Source organism: Lipotes vexillifer, unplaced genomic scaffold, assembly GCF_000442215.2.
Source record: "Lipotes vexillifer unplaced genomic scaffold, Lipotes_vexillifer_v1.1 scaffold74, whole genome shotgun sequence".
NCBI classification, from domain to species: Eukaryota; Metazoa; Chordata; class Mammalia; order Artiodactyla; family Lipotidae; genus Lipotes; species Lipotes vexillifer.
Window position 1 is genome coordinate 1,260,604 of NW_006776983.1, and position 23,463 is coordinate 1,284,066.

Sequence of the window (23,463 nt, forward strand, 5' to 3'; positions counted from 1 at the left end):
TCCCTACACATCTGATTAAAAACTATATCTCAAATTGCTATTGTGGTTATTGGGGAACAAAGCTGTCTCAGCACTTTTGTTTTTTCTTAAGTACATTTCAAAGCCCTTTAGTTTGTGACTTCCACAAATTAGAACTCTCACACTTTTTTTCCCCAGACAGACCAAGGCACATTTCAAAGCAACAAGCTATTTTTGTCTCTCCCTTTAGGGTCGCCAACTGGCTAGTGATGCCAGAAGACCTGTTGATCTGTATCTCTTTCGTTGCTTTGCATCAGTTCCATTGCCTCTGGGCATCACAAACGGGCGTTTATTTTACTTTATTTTGTTTCGAGGATCTAGCACAGAGTTAAGATTCAGGTCAGTTAGCTACTTTTCTTAACCGCTTCTGTTCATATGACTGTGGTAAGGTTACCTGAGCCGCCCACCATTTCTTCATCTATTGAAAGTGGAAAGAACAGCTCGTATTTCCACTGCTCACTAGATGAGCAGCAGTGAGGTACAGAGGACAGACCATAGGGTTGAGAACGACAAGCCCTCTCAAGTCCTGTAGGAGGGTACACACCAGGGGAAAAGCTTCTGGGAAGTCCTATGAAGTACATGGCAGAAGACTCACATTGTCTCCTTTGGCCCTACTATACCCCTTCTAAGAAACTGTCCTAGGAAGTCCCTAATGATGGGTTCACAAGTTTTACATATGAATGCAGTTTGCTCCAATGTTTACAATAACAAAAAGTTGCAAGCAATCTAAATATCAACAATATAAGACTAGTAAGTGAGTGATGGTACATCCATATGATGAAATATTATGTAGATATTAGATTAAGGTTGTCAAAGATTTTGTAAAGCCATTGGAAAATTTTCAAACTAGTTTTAAATAAAAGATTAAAAATCACTCAATTCGACTTTTTTCAAACTTTAACACATCCACACATATAGGTAATCATCGTGTGTGCGTGTAACTTGCTTGTATATTAAAAGGAAGGGGGATTGCAAGAGAGAAAAATACACTAAAAATATTTGTTGATCACTTGATGGGCTCCTGTGTGATTTATATTCCTTCATGTTTCTAATTTTCCAAATTTTCTACTTTTATAATTGAGAATAATTCTCATTATTGTAAAAGCTTAATTGATGAGTGAAACTATTAAAATTACACTTTAAAATAGTTTGAAGAGGTGGGCAAATGCCTATTAAAAAAGTCAGGGTAAATTCTTATCTCACTTACTAATATGCATGTAAGCTCCCTGCATGTCTGTTCACGGAGGATAAATTCTTATGATTGTAACTCTACCCAAAATTATAGATGAAAGAAGTAAACACATTAAAATATGGGTCTTGGTATTTCTTAATGGCAGGATTGGAGTGACCTTAACTTTTTCCTTAAATTTTTCTGAATTAGAACACAGCAAACAACAAAGATTCTTTTTTTCAAGAATTAAAAATATAAGGGAGCTGATATTGGCAAAAATGGGCATTTTTTTAAATATTTAAAATATTTTTAAAAATATTTTTTGTACCCAGTTATATGAATTCCCTTCTTGTAGATATAATACATATATTTTTAATTAAATTTTTATTGAAGTTTAGTTGATTTACAATATTATGTTAGTTTCAGGTGTACAGCAAAATGATTCAGATATATATATATTCCTTACATTGATATATATATTCCTTTTTGAAATTCTTTTCCATTATAGGTTATTACAAGATATTGAATATAGTTCCCTGTGCTACACAGTAAATCCTTGTCATTTATCTATTTGATATACGGTAGTGTTTCTCTGTCAATCCCATAGTCCTAATTTATCCTCCCCTATATAATACATATATTTTAATACATGGATTTAATACATGGAGTGGGAAGGGACTTTCCTTATTCTGAAGCAATGAAATGTGGCCAAGCAAAATATCTCCATAGCCCAGGAGAATAACTGTACCCCAGCTGTTGCACAAACAGCCAACCTGCCGTCCAGCCTAGACTTGGAGCCAACATAGCCATCCATAGCAGGGAAGCTGTGGGCTGTTGCCCTTCATTATGTCAGGACTGGGGGAGACTGGTGAGGTTGCAGAGCAAGCAGTGGAGTGTTCAAAAGTTTAATCTCAAGACCCAGCATCGACTATTCCAAAGCCTGTTTAGAATAGCCTCTGAATATTCCATCATGCCAATGGTGTGGAAAAATCAAGCTGTGATTAATCAAACATAGGATTCCGAATGAGATAAACATCACTTCTTGGCTTTGAGAAATGTTGCAGAACAGTCATTTGGAGAAACACCTTTTTTTAAAAAAATCATTGCATCCTGAGGACACGTGAGTCATTTCCCACACACTGTAAAATGGACTAGCTCTTCCAACTCATAATCCATGACATATATACTTACATGTGTACCTAAATTGCAAATTTGAGATAAACGGGTATAACCTATTCATCTTTGTCAAATAAATATATTTTGAGAGGAGAGGGGAAATGCAAATTCCATTAAAATTACTAAAACTGAATTTTAACCTTAATAAGCATTTTTGAGCTTTTGTTTTTCCTCTACAGAGATGTGGGGAGCCCCTGTCTGGCCTGTAAAATGATGTGGACTCTCCCTCATTTATGATCTCCTAGGTCCTGCTCAGCTTTTGCCTGGCTCTTGTGGTCTTGGTGTCTCTTTCCTGAGCACAAGGAAAACTCACGGCTCCATATGTAACTGCATGTGCTGTCTACCCAAAGCACATGTGTTTAATCAACTTTAATACCCCTACAGTCCAGAGGAAGTGAAATGCTAGGCACTGGGAATAATGCTCATTTCCATTACATTAGCAAGATTTGCTGGTGTGCCAGAGGGACGGGGCTCTCTCCATCACTCTGCTAACGCTGGCTGGCGGCTTGGAGAAGAGCCGTCGGGGACCGAACTGAAATGCACACATTCTCCCCTTGTGCCCAGCCATCCTCCCTCTATTTTCCCCCTTACCTTGGGGTTGTAGACTCTACTGTGATTAATGAAGAAAATGGCTGAGCTGTCTCATTTTCTCATTTTCATCGACACATCCTTAATACAACTCTGCGTTAAGAGAATGAAATCAAAATCGACGGTCTTTACGAGCCAGGGATATATTGGTGGGCTCACAAGGAGTCCAATTAAGGAAGAAGTTCCCGAGAGCATCAGGAACCCCATCAGATGGGCCAGCAGCTGTCGGGACAGGCTGGGATCCCCAACTCCACACCACCGCTCAGAACGGGAATGCGGGGAGACCAGGGCTCCCACACAGTTCTCTCCAAGGGACACCTTTGGACGGGGTGCCTGTGACTCCGGGAGAGGACATACAGGACTGAGTTCTTCCCTGGGCTCTCTTGCTCCCCATGCAAACCATGTGAGCTATTTGATTTCTCTAAGTGTTGATCTCCTCTTTTGTGAAGTGGGAAGAAACACACCTGCTCTTTCTACTCATGGCATTGCTGTGAGGATAAAGGAGATGGTGTTTATGAAAGCTCTTTGTACACAGAAAGCACTAGGATAATAACTAAGAAGTGATGTAAAGGAGTATTGAAGTTTCATATATAGTCGACCCTTGAACTGCGTGGATCCACTTTTACACAGGTATTTTTCAATAGTAAATACTACAGTACTACAGTCTGCAGTTGGTTGAATCTGCAGCTAAAGAAGGCCAACTACAAGGTTACACAGTAAGTCCCCTACATACAAACCATCAAGTTGCAAACTTCCAAAGATGCGAACGTGCGTTCGCATGTCCAGTCACGTAACTTAGTTCACACGTCTGGTGTACTTTGTCCCGTGCGTGCATCCTCTGCAACTGGTTGTGCTTTTGTGTACTTTACTGCACAGTGCTGTATAGAGTACAGTAGTACCAGTATCTTTATTTCAAGCCCAGGATATCCGGAAGCAAGCGTAAAAGCAGCTTTGCTTGGCGTGAGGTTACGGCCATCACCATGAATGGGGTTTGGAAGAACATTTGCCCGCAGTTTGTTCACAATTTTCGTGGATTTAAGAAGGTGGATAGGGAGGCCAAAGAGGTCTTAAGCAACTTAGTGACCCTCAGCGAGAAGCTGGAGCTAGATCTGCAAGCGGACGACTTCATTGAACTCCTTGCTGTGCAACACGAGGAGATAACTAATGATGACCTGATGGAATTGGAGGCCCAGAGAAAGGACAAAGAGAGACAAGAGGAAGAAGTGACTGAAGAACTGAAGAGATTCACGATGCAGGAAATGGCAGGGGATTTTCTTTATTTGAGGAGGCGCTGTTAGATTTTGAGGCACAGGACCTGAACATAGAACGGTATACAAAGGTTGCGGCAGCCGTTCAGAATACAATCCAGTGCTACCACGTCATCTATGACGAGAAAAAAAGAGCTAATACCCAGACATCCCTGGATCATTTTTTTCAAGAGGGCAGATAGAATTGAATCCAGCAAAGAACCAGAATGTGTGCCATCAGTGTCAGGCGTGAGGGAAATTGCAGCCTGCCCTCCATCACCTATTGCTGACAATCCTTCAGCGCTACCATCTCCCACCTGCTCTCCCTCCTCCAGTCAGTCACTCTTCCTGCCTGTTCACTCGATGTCAGCCCCTGTGTGCCAGCTGTTGTACTGTACTACTGTACTTTTCAAGGTACTGTAAGATTAAAAATGTTTTCTTCATTTTCTGTGTTCTTTTATGTATTATAAACCTATTACAGTACAGTACTGTATAGCCAGTTGTGTTAGTTGGGTACCTAGGCTAACTTTGTTGGACTTACGAACAAATCAGACTTACGAACACGCTCTCAGAACGGGACTCCTTTGTATATATGGGACTTACGGTGCTTGGATTTTCCACAGTGCAGAGGGTCAGGGCCCCTAACCCCAAGTTCTTCAAGGATGAATCATATATATATGTTATCTCCAATCTTGGCAGGGTGGGGAAAACGTACCCTCTATAACACTGCAGGAGCAAGGACAAACAGGCTTAAATTTTGCAATTTACCAATCTATATCAAAAGACATTCAATATGCATGTACCTTTTGATCCAAGACATCCACTGCCTCGCTCTTATTTAATTTGCTGTCGTAGCATGCCAAAGTGACACGTGGATTTGTAGCATGTGTCCAACTCAGTACTCGTTAGAGCAATTCTAGTGTTGAGAATGTTGCCAATAACATCCGTTTTCCAGTAACTTCACATAAAAATAAAATAAATTACATAGCACAGGGAACTCTACTCAATACTCTGTAATGGCCTACATGGGAAAAGAATGCTAAAAAGAAAAAGAAAAAAAAGTGGATATATGTATATGTATAACTGATTCACTTTGCTGTACACCTGAAACTAACACATTGTAAATCAACTATACTCCAATAAAAATTTTAACACATAAATTTTTAAAATTACATAATTTTGTAAATTACTAATGGCATTCACTTCTACAAATAAAATGGTCAATTAAATGATCACATGTAAATGTGTGCATATGTGCACACATGTGTGTAAAAATTGTTCAGAAAATATAGTAACGGGAAATTAGAAGTTGCTCATGTTAGATAGAATGAATTTTGTTTTTTTGTTTTTTTTATCTGAATAGCTGTAGTTTTGCATTTGTTTTACAATGAACACATTTGCTTTTGCATATAAAATTCCACTTTTTAAAATACAACATAAATCAATATGTGATTAATAATCTGTGTGGAACACTAAGAATGCAGAAAAGGAAAATCAACAAGAGTACAAGCTGGAAGAATGGAGATGACTTAGTAATGGCAGAGAGAGGGCATGCTAGTCCAGAGGAACAGTAGGAGTTTAAGTTCAGAGTCAACAAGGAGAATGACATGCATGGGCTACAATAGGAAAAAAAATTCTGGCAGGAAAGCTATGGATAATATCATCTGATAACGAGGATAGAGGCAGAACAGAGAACCTTAAATTTTATCCTATCAGCAATGGGGGCCACTGGCCATTGTTGAGCCTGAATGTTCAATTTTGAAATATATATATATTTTTCAAGATATAGGCACATCTATTTGGACGTTAAAGTAAGATTTCAGATATGTAGGGATTTATGAGGCACGAACAGAAAGGACTACGGAAGCCGTCTGAGCTTGTCTCGGAAGGAGATGACAGCTATGCTCTCTACTTCTGTTATCAAACCCTCAGAACTTAGCTCAAAATAATTTATTATTTTTTCATGATTCTGCACTCCAGGCTGGGCTCAGCAGAGCAGTTTCTCTGCTCCATACGGTGTCTACTGGGGCTGAAATGAACAAGATGGCTTCATCACTCATCTATCAGCTGCCTCTGAACCACATCTATGACTAGGGGCTGGCCAGGGGTAAAGAACTGTGAAGGGTATGAAATTGACCCTGCCTGCAGATTAGTCACAGTTTCATAGATGCTGGCAGAATCTTATGTGAGCAACAGAGGACTTTATTGTTCATGGCACAGGAGTCAGCATGAGCTTCGTGTTTGCATGGGTTCCCCTTGTCCCCCTCAGGTCCCCCAGCAGTAATATGGAGTGACTCAGGCCACTCACATTGGGTTGTACCAACAGCTGAGGGACCCTGAGCTTAGGCAACTCCCAATCTTACAAGGGAACTGCTAGCAAACACACCCAACTTTGTCCCAGAAGGAAACATTATCTTTATCATCCTGGTCAGGAAATAAACCTCCCCCTCTGCCCAGGAGGGAGACCCTATCTCTATCCTTTAAGGATCTTTGTTATACAGATATCCTTCAAAAGACAGTTCAAGACCAGAGCTGTCACAGACATCTAGGAACAACAAGCAGAGCTGCACCCCCCAACACTGGATATCTTCTTTCTCTGTATGACCTCTCCATGCGGTGGCTTCCTCACAGCCTGATGCTCTCAAGAGAGGCAGACCTTTTACCTGGGGGCGGGTTTCTAAGAGGGCGGAATTGGAGGCTGCCTACAGGCACCACACCACTTCTAGAGAATCACTTCTATTGGTCTAGGTCCATCCCAAAATCAGCCCAGAATGATGCAAGGGGCAGGGAAAAGGACTCCACCTCTTGGTATGAAGCCAGCATATATTGCCGGGTAGTGATGGTTGGTGCCTACTTACCAAACTCCCTACCTAGGGAGAGCAGTGATTTCAACATTATAAGAAGGAAGCATTTAGTGTGTGTATAACATTCTTTTAAAATAATAATTCTGAAGGAAAGTAACAAATGAGAACAAGAAGGCTGAGTGGGAAATGAGATACTGCTCAAAGTATACCCTAAATAGAAAATTTTTTAGAAGTTGTGTTTTTCTTTTTAATTTTTGTTGGAGTACAGTTGATTTACAGTGTTGTGTTACTTTCTACTGTACAGCAAAGTGAATCAGTTATACAAATACATCTGTCCAATCTTTTTTAGATTCTTTTCCCATATAGGTCATTACAGAGTATTGAGTAGAGTTCCCTGTCTATACAGTAGGTCCTTATTATTTATCTATTTTATATATAGTAGGGTGTTTATGTCAATCCCAATCTCCCAATTTATCCTTCCCCCCCTTCCCCCTTGGCAGAGGCTGTGTGTTGTTTTTTTTGTTTTTTTTTTCTGGTACGCGGGCCTCTCACAGTTGTGGCCTCTCCCATTGCAGAGCACAGGCTCCGGATGCACAGGCTCAGCGGCCACGGCTCACGGGCCCAACCGCTCTGCGGCATGTGGGATCTTCCCAGACCGGGGCACGAACCTGTGTCCCCTGCATTGGCAGGCGGACTCCAAACCACTGCGCCACCAGGGAAGCCCGAGGCTGTGTGTTTTAAGTACACTGTGACACAGGTTAATCTAGCACCCACTCACCACCAAGAGTCCTCAAGCTTTGATTTCTTCTTTGAGAGAGACTTCGCTCCATCTACAGAAAGTAGGCTCTGCTTGTGCCTCTGTTTTAAGCTTTGGCCATTTCCATTGGTTCTGTGCCAATACAGAGCACCCCCTCCTAGCGTTCCCTAGCTGGGGAGCAACACTCCCCAAAGCGGGTTTCTCTGGGAATTCTGAAAGAGTCTTCTTGATACCAGAACTGCCAGCTTAGGACCAGTGTGGACTAATGGTTCCCAAACCTGGCTGGGCATCAGAAGCATCTGTGTGGATTGTTAAACGCACATCCCCATATGCAACCCCAGATCCACTGAATCAGAGTCTCTGAAGAAGTCTAGAAAGCTACAAGCTCCCAGATGATTATCATGTAGCCAGTCTGGCTCATGCGGAGCATCCAAACCTGGGGACTTCTAATTCAGCTGATTTCTGCCCAACCAGTTTGTCACCATCACAAGAGCTCTCCTCTCTTCCCCACTGTCCCCCATCATAGTTGCAGTTCCCTCACTTTATATTTTTTAATTTTTATTTGATATTGGAGTATAGTAGGTTTACAATGTTGTGTTAATTTCGGGTGCACAGCAAAGTGATTCAGTTACACATATACATGGATCTATTCTTTTTCAAATTCTTTTCCCATTTAGGTCATTGCAGAATATTGAGTGGAGTTCCCTGTGCTATACAGTAGGTCATTGCTGGTTATCTACTTTAGAGTAGTGTGTCTACATCAATCCCAAACTCCTCTAAACTTCCGTGGTGAGGCAGCACCTCAGGAGAGAACCTTATGATTTTAGGTATCCGTGAAATGAGGAGAAATGTCACCACAAGAATCTCACTTCTTCAATAAACAAAGCCACTGCCATGACAGTTGGCTCTTTGTGGTGGAGAAAGACAAGCAATATAAGATTCCAGGAGGCTTCAAGGATCTCACGCGTTTTAAATCTGAAGTGCCTTGCAATTTCTGTTCAGTCCCACTCCAAAATCTCACAGGTGGGTTTTCAAGTACAGTAATACACAGGTAAAAAAGTAAATAAAGGCTAACTATTTGTCCTTGACCAGTGTTCGTTGCTGTCATCTTTCAAGCAAATATTTGTACTTGTCATCTTTTGAATAAATATCTTTTAACCACTCTATTTCTCAGTGAAACAAGAAAGCCTTTTCAAAATATGTATAGTGCACGTTTCTGTCATGCCATGAAGAAATCACAGTCTGAGATAAAGACCACAAACTGATCTCCTGAAGGCTGGCTGTAGTCCTTAGATGTGCTTTGTTTGGTCATCGTAGGCTTTTTAAAGTTATGCTAATATCTTAAAATCCCACAAAAAATCCAGATTTCTGGCATCTCCTGAGAAGGCAGGAGACCTGGTGTCTCTGACTCACTCCCGAACGCCACGGTCCTCCGAGCTGAATAGAATTTCCTCTGTTAGATGTGACATGTGGTCTCCAATTTGCTATATTTCCCACCCCTCAATATGGTCTTGTAACGAGGTTGGTTAATTGCTTGGCCCCTGAGGCATCTGGGTTTGCCTCCCTTGCTAAGCAATGGGATCACAGCAGAAATCAATACCCAAGATGACTGAGACTGTATTCTGAGAGAACAAAACAATAGAAGAGTGTCAAGACCAAGGGAAGTTTTAGAGCAAAAAAGAAACTAAAATCAGCAAAAGGGAGGCTTCCCTGGTGGTGCAGTGGTTAAGAATCCGCCTGCCAATGCAGGGGACACGGGTTCAATCCCTGGTCCGGGAAGACCCCACATGCCGCAGAACAACTAACCCCGTGCGCCACAACTACGGAGCCTGCTCTCCAGAGCCTGTGAGCCACAACTACTGAGGCCATGTGCCACAACTCCTGAAGCCCAGGCACCTAGAGCCCATGCTCCGCAACGAGAGAAGCCACCACAATGAGAAACCCGCACACCGCAACGAAGAGTGGCCCCCACTCACTGCAACTAGAGAAAGCCTGCGCACAGCAACGAAGACCCAACGCAGCCAAAAATAAATAAATAAAATAAATAATAAGATTTAAAAAAATAATAAATAAAATCAGCAAAAGGTAGCAGGGACAAACCATCACGAGACCAACAGTCAAAAGATCTGGGTTCTACAGCCACTATGGAGAACGGTATGGAGGTTCCTTAAAAAACTAAAAATAGAACTACCATACGACCCAGCAATCCCACTACTGGGCACATACCCTGAGAAAACCATAATTCAAAGAGAGTCATGTACCACAATGTTCACTGCAGCTCTATTTACAATAGCCAGGACATGGAAGCAACCTAAGTGTCCATCGACAGATGAATGGATAAAGAAGATGTGGCACATATATACAATGGAATATTAGCCATAAAATGAAACGAAATTGAGTTATTTGTAGTGAGGTGGATGGACCTAGAGCCTGTCATACAGAGTGAAGTGAGTCAGAAAGAGAAAAACAAATACCGTATGCTAACACATATATATGGAATCTAAAAAAAAAAAAAATTGGTCATGAAGAACCTAGGGGCAGGACGGGAATAAAGATGCAGACCTACTAGAGAATGGACTTGAGGATACGGGGAGGGGGAAGGGTAAGCTGGGACGAAGTGAGAGAGTGGCATGGACATATATACACTACCAAATGTAAAATAGATAGCTAGAGGGAAGCAGCCGCATAGCACAGGGAGATCAGCTTGGTGGCGCTTTGTGGCCACCTAGAGGGGTGGGATAGGGAGGGTGGGAGGGAGACCCAAGAGGGAGGAGATATGGGGATATATGTATACAGTATAACTGATTCACTTTGTTATAAAGCAGAAACTAACACACCATTGTAAAGCAATTATACTCCAATAAAAATGTTTAAAAAAACCCAGTGAAACAGTGTAAAATATTTTTCAATTAAACACAAATTTATTGTTTTGGTAGGACTACATTTCCCTTTAATCATTGAAAAATTAGCATCTGAATTGAAATGTATGCTCTAAGTATAAAACACACTGAATTTCAAAGACTTAGCACAAAAAAGTGTAAAGTATCTCATTAATTTTTATTTGACAGCATGTTGAAGTAAAAATATTTTGGATATATCCGTTTAAATAAATTACTAAAAAAAAAAAGATATGGGTTCTAATCCCAGCTCTGCCACTCAGCTTAGAGAGACTCCAGCCACATGACAGAATATCTCTGTGCTTCTGAGTCCTCATCTGTGACTCAGAAAGCAAAATGATGTCTTAGCATCTTGTAGATTGAAAATGGGGGTCAGCAAAATACCGCTCATGTCAAATCTAGGCAGCTGCCTGTTTTTGCACAGCCCACTAGCCAAGAATGTTTTTTTTATATTTTTTTAATGAGTGGGGGAAAAAAAACAAATGAAAAATAATGGTACAGGAAAAGTATATGAAATCCTAATTTCAGCAGCCATAAATAATTAAGTCATATTGGAACACTGCCACGTTTATTCATTTACATACCGTCTGCAGCTGCTTTCACACTCCAACGGCAGAGTTGAAGAGCTGCGGCAGAGACTGTGGCCCACAAAGCCTCAAATATTTGCTAGCTGGCTTTTCACAGGAAAAGTTTGCTGAGCCTGGTCTAAATCATCATTCCAAGCTGCTCCATTAATATACCAAACTCTACCAGAGAATTCCTCACTCGTATTCATATAAAACGTTATTTCTAAAAGAAGTTGAAGGTACCAGGTGATTATTTCAGTAGCAGGGTGTTTTACGTATGACCAAAGCATTTGCATAGGCTTTTTTTCCATGGAAATAAGAATAATAGTAACTCACTTATTGAACACACACTCTGTTCCAGGCAATTCCAGGTGTTAACGGCCATTCAAATTCTCTGCAATCCCTTGAAGCAGGCTTCATCATCCCCCTTTTTAAGGTGAGTAGACCAAAGCTTAGGAGATTTAATCAATGTTCCCAAGGTCAAGCAGCCAATACGAGGTCAAGTGAAAATTCAAGTCTGTCTAACTCCAAAGCCCAGTTCATCATATAAGAATCAAATGTCCATCCCCAGGGAAGATAAATTGGGATTAACACCGTACTCTGTTGCACCCACATTTTTTTTTTCGTCAAACCCATCCCATCCCTAATTCTAAAAACCCTACACATAATAGATTCCCTTGATTTATTTTCCCCTTAAATCTCATCTTTCTCCTTCAGAAACACTGCATGGAAGCTGAGGATATCCAGGGCTCCTCAATTTGAGGATGCAATGTTTAGTCCTCATGAAAATAAAATCCCATTAGCCACTGACATGCTCAGCCAGTAGTGGGTACACCCATGCTACCTTAATATGGCCTTAGAAGTCATGTCTTTACTGCATTCTTGCCAATCTTGATGGCTGTTCATTTACATCCTTAATACTCCCACTTTCATACCGGCAGTATTGTTTTCACTTTTGTAGTTAAATCAGATTTTCTGGAAATGATGGAAACTCATCAAGCAGCATGTTTGTGCCTTTAAGCAAAAATAAACCACAAATGAAAGGAAGGAGAAAGAAAAAGAGTGGAGATAGAACAATGGTGACAGGAGTGAAAAGAGATAAGAAACAGACGTGCCATGGAGCAGAGAGACAGACGGATGGATGGAGGGAAGAAAGAAAAGAATGGTCCATGGAAGAGACAGAAAGAAGAGAGCATGAGAGGACAAAGGGAAGAAATAGAATCATTTTTCCCAGAGGAAAAAGAAAATATCCAGCCACCCTATTTCCCTAATCCTTTTCCCACCTGGATCCATCTGCAACTGTTCCAATTTGAATCCAAATAATGTCTGAGATTTGGGATTCACTAGTAAACTAGCTCTGATTCCCTAATCCCAACACCGGATGTTCGGGGGTGTTGGGATTTGGAGTTAATTAATTCAGCCACCTGTAACATTCTTTCAGATGTGGTTACCTTTTCATCTCAGTGCAAAGTTATCTGCAGATGTTAAGAAAGGCTTTCCCCACCCCTAACTGCCCCAGCTCTGAAAAGCCGAGTTTTCGTCCTCATAGGCAATCTCTTTCACCCCATGCTCCTGTATTTCTGAGTGCAGATCTTGAGCTTTGGGTAGGAATCCCGTAGAATGAATAGTTTACTCTCTAAACTTGTTTATTTATGACCTCTTTACTGTGCAGGTGCATGCCCACCTTGCTATGGAAAACAGAAAGAAAAATCTATGTTAGGTAAAGAGGGTGCGATTTTAGTTTCTCAAACGTAAGTGCTCGTTACTTTGTGAGAGAGCAGATTCAAAATAATTTTACAAAGGGAATTTGGGGCTACCCTGATGGCACTCCCTCAACTTGCCTTCACACAGATGGAGAAGCCTGATTTTCAAGGAAGTGACCTTGCTGGGTGTCTCCTAAGATTTTTGCTGTCATATCCAAGTACAGTGCTTATAGGCACTCACCCTGCAAACAGCAATGATAGTCATCAGGGAGTTTAAAAATACTGAGTTCCTGGGACTTCCCTGGTGGTCCAGTGGTTAGGAGTCCGTGCTTCCACTGCAGGGGGCACGGGTTTGATCCCTGGTCGAGGAAGTAAGATTCCGCATGCCACAGAGGCAATAAGTAAATAAATATATAAACGAATAAGCAAGTAAATAAATAAAAATACTAAACTCCTTACCTCCCAGTATTAACTGAAAGTTTTAAGAGGTACAATATACAAGGTGGTCTGTTTGAAAGACATCAATTAAAATCACTCCTCAGACTATTTGCTTAGCATGTTTTAGAACTTCCTCTAGCCAGTCTAAGACATGGGAGTCTTTGTGAGCCAGAGAAGACATCCAAGTGGTCTACCATTTTGATTCTATTTAGTAGCCCCCCACGAAAAAAAAAATCTTATGGCATATATTTTCTACCTATTTTATAGTTAAGAGAATTGAGACTAAATTTAAACAAACTTGGGGAAGGATTGGAATTAAAACCCACATCCCTGACTGCAGAAATAGAGACACAGATGTAGAGAACAAACGTATGGACACCAAGGGGGGAAAGTGGCGAAGGGGGGGGGGGAGGTGGGATGAATTGGGAGATTGGTATTGACATGTATACACCAATATGTATAAAATAGATAACTAATAAGAACCTGCTGTATAATAAAATAAAATAAAATTCAAAAAAAAGAAAAACCCATGTTCCAGGGGCTTCCCTGGTGGCGCAGTCGTTGAGAGTCTGCCTGCCGATGCAGGGGACACAGGTTCGTTCCCCATGTGGGTCCGGGAAGATCCCACATGCTGCGGAGCGGCTAGGCCCGTGAGCCATGGCCGCTGAGCCTGCGCGTCCGGAGCCTGTGCTCCACAACGGGAGAGGTCACAATAGTGAGAGGCCTGTGTACCACAAAAAAAAAAAAAAAAAACCTTCAGGTTCATTGTTCTTCCCACTCTATGCCATTCCTCCTACTTTTAAAAATAAAATAATTCATTCCAGGAACACAGATACCCTCTGGTTTATACAGTAAGTGTCTGACCAACAAGCAGTTTAAGAATCTCCATTTGTAATATCCTGTTAGATGTTGAAGGACATTAAAAATGGTGGCCACTAATAAGCATGCTGGCATTGCTATCCACATTTCAAAGGATCTCTTGAGAGAAGGAAAAAGGTCGGTCAAGCACAATTACCTTGTATAGCAGTTAAAATTTTAACTACTCCAATATGTTGGTGGTAAGATTTAATCTTAGCGTAAGGATACCTTTATCACCCACTGGGATTTATCATGCACTCAAAGCAATTTAGACACACATGCTTCTTGCCTTTAAGAATCTTTCTCAAATGGAGTTCCTCTCCATGGATCCTCATTTGTATGGGTGGAATTTCTTGCTAAGAAAACAAAATGTCTTTCAAAATCCCAGGTTGTTACCAACTTGTCATATTGGAAAGATAACACAATTTCAGCTGCATATTCCCTTTCCAGTCAAAAATTAATGAGATAATGAGCTCAGTTTAATTTCTTGGTAAGGACACCATTTTCAAATCACAAAGGCCCCTGACAATTCTGGCATTTCTCACTGCCTTCCTTTTTGTTGCCTTCCTTTTTGGTGCCCTTTTTTGCAAAGGAAAAACAGAAGATGCAAGTTCCAAATTTAGCATAATCTTTCCCAATTTGAATTTCATCTTAGCCTATATTTTATTCATGTATCTGGTCCCACTGTCCACCTTTTCATTTATATATATATATATATATATGAGAGAGAGAGAGAGAGAGAGAGAGAGAGAAACAGAGAGAGAGAGAACCTGCAATGAACAAGATATTGATTGTGCTAGGAACTAAAAATACAGAGCTGGATAAGAGCCTGTTCTTAGGGCATTTAGCCTAGTGTAGAAAACTGATCGAACCTCCATAAGCAATCTGTCTGGGGGATGGGGTGTAGGCATGGAGGGTGAATTTAATCTTCCTTGGGGGGAATCAGTAAAAGGCTTCTTAGAGAAGATATATTTGAGCTGAGCCTTCAGGGATTAATAAAAATATCCAACATAAATGAAGGAAGATACAGATGCTCTCTAAACTCTTTAAATGTATCGGGGACTTAGGATGTATGGCTGGAAAGCCAAAGTGGATGGATCTGTTGTGACCCGATGAGGAACTTGAATCCTAGGTAAAGACTTTGTACTGTATTCTACGGTCTAAAACTGTTACCAGGGATGTTTCAGCAAGGGAGCCACAGTGTCAAACGTGTATTTGAGAAAGAGGAGTGATTTGAAAGTAGAGTAACGAAAAGCGAAGACAGAGAAACTTGGCAAAAGGGAAATATCAAAGACAGAATAGGAGATGGGAGAACCGAAACTAGGATGTTGGGGATGGAAAAGAGAGAAAGCGGTGTGTATTGGACACCTTCCCTCTTCCTAGGGTCACAAGCAGATGGCCCCTGAGCGCCTCCGTTCTCCAACCCCCTACCCTTTAAACTCTATACACAGTTGCCCAAACGTCGTGCATACTTTGGCCGAGAGCTAAAAGCAAGGATCCCTGCATCCATTTGAATCTCTTTTTATTTTTGAAAATGAAGACTGTCAGGTAATAATATCTCATCAGCCCAATCCCCAAAACGCCAGCTGGTGGCCTCTTCGGGGCGACCTGGAACAAGCAAGAGGGAGCGTGGATGACCGTGTTTGCCGCTGATTAAGTCTAACTCCGGGTACCATAAGCTGCCCCAGCCAGCTGGCATGCTTTCATCTTCCAGCAGACACCCCACGTCCATATTCATCTGCACAGAAAGGCAGAGGCTCACACCTTTCATCAGAATAATGAGCAAAGATGTCCGCAATAACAAAATTGGATTCTTTGGGGGATGGCATCTCTTCCTAATCATTCCATCTGATCAGTTCTTCATTCTGTCTCTTTAGCATGTCAGAAGGGGCTCAGTGACATGCATACCTTCCCTCCTGAGAATTTCTCCCAATTCCAGTTTTGAATTAATTTTCTGAATTGGTACTGCAAAATCTTCAGGATAATTTAGGGCAGGGGTCTCCAGGCAATGCAGTGGAATTTAGTGACATGGCTCGGTGTTTCCACGTTACCCGTCTTGGGGGATTACTCTGGAAAGGTGAGCACAGCCTGATGAAGGAACTATTCCTGCCCTCTGACACCCCAAGATCTTAACTATTTTTTGCCACAGCTTTATTGAGCTATAATTCACATACCATAAAATTCATCTTGCAAAAGTATACAATTCAGTAGTCTTTAGTATATTCACAAAGTCATGCAACCATCATCACTGTGTAATTTTAGACCATTTTCATCATCCCAAAAAGAAAGCCCAGACTCATAAGGAGGAACTCTCCATTACCCCCTCCCTCCAACCACCGGCAACCACTAAACTACTGTCGATTTCTTTGGAATTACCTATTCTGAACATTTCATATAAATGGAATTGGACAACATGTGGCCTTTTTGTGTCAGACTTCTTTCATTTAACATAACATTTTCAAAGTTCATCCATTTATCCTTTGACCCAGATACCTCATTTCTGGGAATTGGTCCTAGATATATTTGCATATGTACTAACTGGTGTGTGTACACATTTTTTCCCAGCATCGTCTATAATAACAAGTTTGAACATGCAGGTGTTCTTCTATGGGGGACTATTTAAGTTACTTATGATCATTCATATAATGGATTCCTGTGCAGTGTAACACGGAATAAAGAAGCGGTCTATACACTGCTATGGAAAGGCTTCCAAAATGCTTTGCTGAATGAAAAAAGCAAGATTCAGAAGATTGTATACAGTATGCTTCCTTTTGTGTAAAAGGTAGGGTGTTAGGGAAATAAAAATATATGTTCCTATTTGCAGAGGATGGAAGCATGAGGAGAATCAGGGTGGTTCAGTGTGTACTTTTTATGTAGCTTTGATGTATGCTCCATCTACATGTATTACTGGTAAAATGTTTTTTTAAAAAATAGGTAACTGTGAGTGAGGATCATAAGCCTTCTCCAGGTAAGAAAAAGCCTAAATCTCCCTCCCCTTTAAAAGCACCCTCTCTGGGGCTTCCCTGGTGGCGCAGCGGTTGGGAGTCCGCCTGCCGATGCAGGGGACACGGGTTTGTGCCCCAGTCCGGGAGGATCCCACATGCCGCAGAGCAGCTGGGCCCATGAGCCATGGCTGCTGAGCCTGCGCGTCCGGAGCCTGTGCTCCGCAACGGGAGAGGCCACATCAGTGAGAGTCCCGCATACCGCGAAAAAAAAAAAAAGCACCCTCTCATGTGGAGAAAAGAGAACCCTCTTACACTCTTGGCGGGAATGTAAATTGGTACAACCACTATGGAGAACAAGATGGAGGCTCCTTTAAAAACTAAAAATAGAATTACCATATGATCTAGCAATCCCACTCTTGGGCATATATCCAGAGAAAACCATAATTCGAAAAGATACACTGCACCCCAAAGAACATTGCACCCCAGTGTTCATAGCAGCACTATTTACAATAGCTAAGACATGGAAGCAACACAAATGTCCATCAACAGAGGAATGGATAAAGAAGATGTGGTACACATATACAATGGAATATTACTCAGCCATAAAAAGGAACAAAACTGGGTCATTCGTAGAGACGTGGATGGATCTAGAGACTGTCATACAGAGTGAATTAAGTTAGAAAGAGAAAAATAAATATCGTATATTAACGTATATATGTAGAATCTAGAAAAGCGGTACAAATGAACTGGTTTGCAGGGCAGAAATAGAGACACGGGTGTAGAGAACAAACGTATGGACACCAAGGAGGAAAGCAGGGGTGAGGGAGAGGGGTGAATTGGGAGATTGGGATTGACATGTGTACACTAATATGTATAAAATAAATAACTAATAACCTGCTGTATTAAAAAATAAAATTTAATTTAATTTAAAAAATTTTTTAAAAGAATGAAATAATGCCATTTGCAGCAACATGGATGGACCTAGAGATTGTCATACTGAGTGAAGTCAGACAGAGAAAGACAAATATCATATGATATCACTCATATGTGGAATCTAATTTAAGAAAATTATACAAATGAATTTATTTACAAAACAGAAACAGACTTATGGATATCGAAAACAAACTTATGGTTACCAAAGGCGAAAGGTCGGGAGGAGGGATAAATCAGGAGATTGGGATGAACACACACAAACTACTATATATAGGATAGATGACTGACGGGGACCTACTGTATAGCACAGGGAGCTCTACCCGTCATTCTGTGATAACCTATATGAGAAAAGAATCTGAAAAAGAATGAATATATGTATACGTATAACTGATTTACTTTGCTGTACACCTGAAACTAACACAACATTGTAAATCAACTATAATCCAATAAAAATTTTTAATAAAATAAATTAAATTAATAAATAAATAAAAGCACCCTCTCTTCATAAGATTCTCTTTTTGCCTATATAAACATGTGTTTATAACTGCTCACACATAGAGCGAAGGACTGGAAGGAAAGCATAGACTTTCTGTTAAATCTGCTGAAGGAACAAAAAGCCCTAAATCCATCCAGGAGCTCCTAGGCACTGGAAAAAGCTGGAGAGAATGTTTATCAGCCATTCCCAGGGATTGATGGGTTTCTTATTCTGCTGCTTCTCCACAATTGTCCTAGGCTGATGTGGCCCAAGGAAATGCCTGTTAATACCTAAATATAATACAGGGGCCAGAGAAGAGAGAGATTTGAGTCACTGTGGGTGCTGTGAAAAAGTAATCTGACGTCAGAAATCACAGCTTATTAGCTGTTTAACCTGCTTTCACTTTTGTAAAATGGAGGAAATGGCAATGCCTGCCCTGTCCATCCCACAGGATCGTTGTCAGGATCAAAGTGACAACGTATGTGACAGCATCTTGTAAACTCTAAAAGGCTACACTAATGATAGGCACAGTGGTTATTTTTCAAAACTACCTCTAATAACTAGACCTTCCAAGGGTCACAATTTCTCAGGAAACCAAATATCATATCATTTCCTTTGCCCTTTTCCTCGCTGTCATCAGGCAAGTGTAGATTTGGCAAAAGAAAGAAAAGCATAGTATTGGCTGTGTGACATTTGTCATTACTTTTTAAAGTCTTACATCCAAGGCTAAAATCTTAGCGGCCATGATCATGGATTGAATTTTGTCCCACAAAAAGAGATGTTGAAGTCCTAAACCCCCAGGACCCCAGAGTGTGACTTATTTGGACTCAGGGCCTTTGCAGATACAATTAGTTAAGAGGAGGTAATGCTGGAATAGTGTGGGTCCTTATTTCAGTCAGACTGGGATCTTCATAAGAAGATGGCATGAAGATAGAAAGGTGCCATGTGAAGATGGAGGCAGGGGTTGGAGCTCTGCATCTCTGCAAGCCAAGGGACATCAAGGATGGATGGTACCACCAGAAGCTAGAAAGAGGCAAGGAAGGATTCAGAGTCTCAGAGGGAACACGGCCCTGCCTATACCTTGATTTTGGATTTCTAGCCTCCAGAACTGTAAGAGAATACATTTCTGTTGTTTTAAGCCACATTGTTTGCTGTCCTTTGTTATGACAGCCCTAGCAAACTAATCCAGTCATTCTCTCATTTCTTTCTTGATGCTTTCTTTGACCTGGGCAGTTGGCTCTAAGTGGAGAAAGGTGCCTGGACTCTCTCTGTGACTCTGGCCATCTCAGCAGAAGTCCCTCTACCTGAGAACCTCAGGGTTACTCCAAGCGGTATTCAACCAACTGCAGACCAACTAAAGAAAATTATAACTATTATCGTAGGGGATTGAATGGTCAGTGAAATGAATTTACATGAAAATCTGACCTCATACCACTGATTGAGACTTTCACTAGACAATGATGAAACTGAGGCAGATGGAATAGAAAAAGATTTTCCTGGCTATCACTGTACATTTGAGATATGTTTTAGGAAAGATCAGGAAATGTTTTCCCTGTGGAGAACTCTCCCTTTCCTAGCCGGTTTTTTTTTCTATTCGGTTCTTTAATGGGTTTGATGATACCCACCCATATTGGGGAAAGTCATCCACTTTACTGATTCAAACTCTAATCTCATCTGAAACACCCCTCACAGACACACCCAGAAATAACGTTTAATGTGGGCTCCCTACATCCCCGTCAAGTTGATGTATAAAATTAACTATCACAATTACCATCACTATACAAATCATTATCTGTCTCAATTATTGTGTTCAGAAGAAAAGAAAAAACATTGAACAGGTTACAAATGTCTCCTCCCTATTCCATGCTTTTGAGTGTGTGTGTGTGTGTGTGTGTGTGCGTGTGTTTAATAAATGTAATAATATAGGTAAAATCCTTAGACCTATTTAAAGTAAAAGTATTGTATTACTTGATGGTAATGTTATTTCAGATCATCCTGATTCTGACATTTTCTGAATTGGTTTTAAAAGGCTACACTTAATGGGGTGAAACAGGTGGGGGTATAGATAAAACATGACGGCCATCAGTTGGTAAATATTAAAGCTGGATGAGCTCATGGGTATACAAGGAACACTTACAGTATTTTGTATACTTTTGTATATGTTTAAAATTTGTGATAATTGTTTAAAAACAAGACGACACTGTAGAAAACTGTTTGGCAGTTTCTCAAAGGTTAAACGTAGAGCTACCGTATGATCCAACAACTCTGCTACTACCTACACTGCACATCTAAAAGAACTGAAAGCAGGGATTTGAACAAATATTTGTACACCAATGATCATAGCAGCATGATTCACAATAGCTACAAGGTGGAAACAACCCAAGAGTCAATCAACTGATGAATAACAAAATATGGTATATATACACAGTGGGATTTATTAAGCCAAAAAAGGAATGGCATTTTGTTACATGCTATAACATGGATGAACCTTGAAAACACTAGGTTTAGTGAAATAAGCCAGACATAGAAGGATAAATATTGTAGATTCCACTTACACGAGGTACCTAGAATAGGCAAATTCATAGAGACAGAAAATAGAATAGAGGTTACTAAGGGCTGGTGGGAGGGAAAATGGGGTTGTTACTGTTTGATGGTCACAGAGTTTTTGTTGAGGATAATGAAAAAGTTTTGGTTATAGACAGTGGTGATGGTTACACAACACTGTGACTGTATTTAATGCCACTGAACTGCATATTTATAAATGGTTAAAATAAATAAGATTTTTGTATATTTTACCACAATAAAAAAAGAGGAAAAACAAAAAAAATAAAAGGCTACACTTATTTAAAACAATAAGTGAAAATGCAATTAAGATATTTCCCAATAACACTGAGTTTTAAAAAATCAGACTACAAAGAATATTATAGTATAATCATATCTCTATTTTTAAAGATAAATAGGTATTTTTCTGTGAATACAGAAGAAGATTATAAGAATACAAAATAACCTAATTACTAAGGTTTTTAGCAATTCTTATCTCTGGGTGGTCGAATTGTGGGAGAGATTCATTGTTTGCTTTTTGTTTATCTCTATTTCCTAAATTATACATAAAGGACATGTTTTACTTTAAAGAAAATAAAAGTTATTTTTAAAATAGAAGAATGTCTCACCTTCTCAAACAATCATGCCGGGGTTTTAAAATCTGTACCTGTGTTTGTTGTCAACCTTCAGATTTTGCCAAATGCAGCAACCCACAAACATTTTTGAAGAGTCTAGTCTCATAAAACAAGGTGTCCCCAGGAAGTTAGTTGAGTAAATATTCCCCAAAATACATGGAATAAACCAAGAAAGAAGATGTCTTTTGGTCCAGGCAACCATGAATCCCACCCAGGAGAGAAATGAAAGGCCACAGAAAGACTAGATGCATCTGGACAGGGCTTGGCTCCTGGAGAGAGAACTCTGATGTTGGGTGGGAGAAGGAATGTCATTGAGATATGTGTTACCATCTTTGGAATTTGAAAGTTCTCAAACACAGAACTTAAACTCAATAAGTGCCAAAATTATGGTTACAGAATAGAATGTAAATGTTATAAACATTGACACAGTAAAAATAGTAGTTGGGAGTCTGCGAGGAGAGAGGAGGTGCAGAAAGCTGTTCAAAGTGCTAATTTCTTCATCTTCATAGCAAGGAGCCACTCAATACTGTCAAAAATGGAAGCATCGTGTTATAAAACACACAAGAGGGTTTCCATTTCCTAATTTTTTTCCTAGTCTTTGCTCATAACCTTAACAAGATCTTTGCAAAACCTAAAAACTCTTGAGATGAAGAAACATTTATGTAAGTTCAGCAACGCCTAAAAATTCACTTGTTTCTTTTTCTTCTGTTGACGTCATATAAAACTAAAGTTAAAACTTGTGCAAAAAGCAACATATTGGTCTATCCTATCTTATGGGATTATTCCTTTTTGTCTATATGTACAGTGTCTACGAATAGAAGGATGAACACTTAATGTGATGGAAGAAGTCTGAGAGGTGGAATTTGGGTGCAAGAATTTTTTTCTGCTCTTCTCTAATTTTGCAAAAAAATTGTATCAAAAATAAGAAGTATATATATTCCTGTAAGTTTTATTAAGAAAGCAGTCACCTCAGAGTTGGGGGACTATTCTTTATTTATTCATCTGCAAAGGAGTCTGGCTTCCTCAGAATAAGAAACAGAATCATTTTGCAACCGCCCCCCGCCAGTGCCCTTTGTTAGAGGTGAGGTAAGAAACATGGTCTGAATCCAAGTTTCAGTGAAATCTAGGACCACAGAAGTAATTTTCATAACTGTCCTTGTTTAGTTGAAAAGAACGAAATAATTAACTTGGCATAATTTGTACGAAAATCTAGCCAGAGTTCTATCAGGGGAAGAAACAGAGAGGAAAAAAAAAGAATGAAATCATTGACTAGCAAGGCCATTTTAGCACTCTGTATCCACCATACCCACATATTCCTCATGTCAGTCCATCACACACTCAGGCACAGGCACACACACTACCATCTCTCTCGTATCTCTCTCTCTCTTTCTCTCTCTTTTTTTTTCTTTTGGCCGGGCTCTCGGCAGTGAGAGCGCAGAGTCCTAACCACTGGACTGCCAGGGAATTCCCTCTTGTGTCTCTTAAAGTTGCTTATTTATCAATACCTTCTCAAAAAATTGTGTGCCAGATTCCATCATAGACCCCAGAAAAAAACATTTAATTTTCAGACGACAACTGCTCCCTCATCGGCAGTTGTTATTGGGTCAACCTTAAGAATAAGGACTGGACATGGAAATATTAGAATAAGATGATCCACCCTAGCTAGGTAACCATGGTTACCAGACTCTCCAACAGGGAGACACGGGTAGGA